The following is a 2,960-nucleotide window of genomic DNA, read 5'->3' as shown; positions in this document are numbered from 1 at the left end:
AACTGGTTGCTCGAATACGTGGGGAATAGTAAGTAGTAGCTTTAGCAGCCGATATGGTTACATTTTCGATTTTGCTTCATACCAGGAAAACCTGAATCTGATTTGTCAGGGAAGAGTTGAAACACTTAACTCCAGCGTCTTAAACTCTTTCTTTTCTACTTTCGGTTGCTCTATACAAACGGTGTCTGCCTTACTGTGCAGGTTTCCCCTCCGATGTTTTATTTTCTGTTCGCGGTACTCTTCAGGTACCAGGGACCGGAATACCTACATCAGCCACGAAAGTGCAGTGTACTAGGCTCGATCGTAGGAACTGACAACCGTTTTGCTATGTAATAAAGTCACCAGCTTTAGCAGATCAAATTTTCTCCTACATCAAGTGGTTGTAAATCTAAGTCATATCGTAGCTTAATATTTGATATATTTTATGCGGACTCATCTAGTTTTTTCCTCTTCTTGAAAATATTTACAAAGTATTCCAAAGAAAACACATTACTTTCATAATATACTGACCGATTTTTCAGTGCGCTATCACTAGCAGTCATCGGTGTGGACGTTGACACGAAACCCACACAAACGATATGTGATAAGACTAGAATGTTCTTAGAGATGAAAAGTTGGTTCCGGATAGTCGAAGTCGCAGACCAACTGTTTTTTATGTAAGCCTAGCACGATAAACGGCATAATAGCTGCACAGTTAAGTATAGACAAGACAACTAACTGTTCCCGTAATAGGAATAGCCTGAAACCTGTAGAATACAGGGCAGCAGGTGAAGACCGGCAGTGACACATTCAGTGGGACACGGAATCTCAAACCGTGCTAGAACGTTGACACACAATTCTATTTCCATCTACTACAAAATCTTCAAGAGATATCCGCAGAAAGAGCAAACGTTACATTTATTTCTTATATTTTCTCACCGTCATCGCCCTTTTATTCCAGAACCATAACAGGGTACTCTATGGCATCGTGTGCAACGAGTTGCTTTGCGTCTGAATACCAGAATGGACTATAGACTTCTATTGAATAGAAGGCTGAAAAGCACAAAACAGAAAACTCGTAAGCCTTTTGACGTAAACAAAAATGTCATTGTCAGATTGTTCATTATCTTACTGTCGTGACTGATCATGTATATTTTGCCTTCGTTGCATTTTTGTAAAATAATACAATCCGATCACGTAACTTATTTTGCACATGTCTTAAGCACCACCAAATTGGAGTCACCATTCGACCAGCAGGTGACCGGTTAAAAAGTTGATAATGAAAGACAGTTTCATCATTAGACTCTTAACCGGCAGTGGAGGCGGTGGCGTGCAGTTTCTTGTCAGAAACGGAGCCATTGTCTTGATGGACCCCCAAATTTACCCGCAACATTTAATAAAAGAAGGGCGTGTGACGCAGCTGACGGTAATCCGTCTCTTAGATGCGGACATTAAAGTCGGTGACACTCTTTGTGTTATTCGAGAGGAGTAGACTAATATGTCGGCTCCAGGTTCAAGTATCCCTTTTATTTCCAGGACGGAAAGAAGGTCAGTATCTGTCTTTTTTATCGCAGATCTAGATTTCAGCTAACAGTGCAGCTATCTTCGGTTTGTTATAGTTAGTCATATAGACTAAAAGTAAATATAACACCAGGTATCCCAATACAACTTAGGCATGCACAGGCTTAGTTATCTCCATTTCATATTCAACCACTACAACGCAGTCACGATACTGAACTGTAGAAGCACTCCCCACAGCCACATGGTTCAATAACGCATTCCAGATTTTATAACACATTTTAGAAAGGCAGCATCAAAACGCCCCCCCACACGACCTTATCGCCGAGAAGGCAGTTTGGGTTTCCGAGACTGTCGTCGAATATTAGCATTACTTGAAGGACGAGGTTCTTATAGCTAGACTCAAATGCATCCTGCCAGAACTGAAAGAAGGCTAACGGAACATCGGGAACAAGAAGTGACATAGGTAACGTCAATGCTTCATGAGCGGTTTACGATGCACAAACGAAGATTCCGGTCAGAAATGATATGGAAAGCAGTGAGTGCGACGAAGTTGTTTCAACCGTATTCAGTACCTCCAAGAGACTGTCCAGCCTGATAGCATTGCACTGTTTCACCTCCATTACAAAGTAAACATTGGCGACAGTTTGGTCTCTTCCAATTATCAGACGATCCCTTTGAGAGCTCTATAAATAAGAAAACACGTTTTCTACAATATGCGAGTGTGGGCAAAAAAACCTTCACTTCATTACGCATATAGGATAATAGTCGTACTTTGCCTCTTCCCACTTGTCGAAAACGCTGTCTCCACATCAAATCGTTTATAAAAAATTGTGGATTCCTACGATACTTGTGCTCATATGCACAGACTTCTGTATCAGTCGAACACAATATCTACGTATCCAACAAAATCAGTCACGTTCCCGAAATACCTTGGAGTGACTAAGCTAATTATTAGCACCCTATAGCCTACATAAGACATACTCTTGTTCGCTGAATGGACACTACCCTATTAATTTAAGACTTGTTTACGTATCTGTTACGTAGTGCTTGTTCACGAAGTTGCTACCATGTTAGGCGACTCAGTAAACTGTGAAAGTCCCAATGACGTCAGTTTGTGTGGTAACAGATTATTACAGCCCTTATAAGAACACTGTGGGCCGATGAATACTAGCATATGGAAAGGTCGGTATGTAATGAAATGGCATGTAAAATGGTTCAAATGGCTCTGAGCACTATGGGACTTAACATCTGAGGTCATCAGTCCCCTAGAACTTAGAACTACTTAAACCTAACTAACCTAATGACATGACACACATCCATGCCCGAGGCAGGATTCGGACCTCCGACCGTAGCTGTTGCACGGTTCCAGACTGAAGCGCCTAGAACCGCGAAACGGCACGTAGATAATTTCGGGATGTAGCAACTGTTAGCCCCACTGGCTGTGTTGGCAGGAACTAATG

This window comes from Schistocerca cancellata, chromosome 5 (assembly GCF_023864275.1).
Source record: "Schistocerca cancellata isolate TAMUIC-IGC-003103 chromosome 5, iqSchCanc2.1, whole genome shotgun sequence".
Classification (NCBI taxonomy): domain Eukaryota; kingdom Metazoa; phylum Arthropoda; class Insecta; order Orthoptera; family Acrididae; genus Schistocerca; species Schistocerca cancellata.
The sequence above is the reverse complement of the archived record's forward strand: the minus strand, read 5'-3'. Positions refer to the sequence as shown.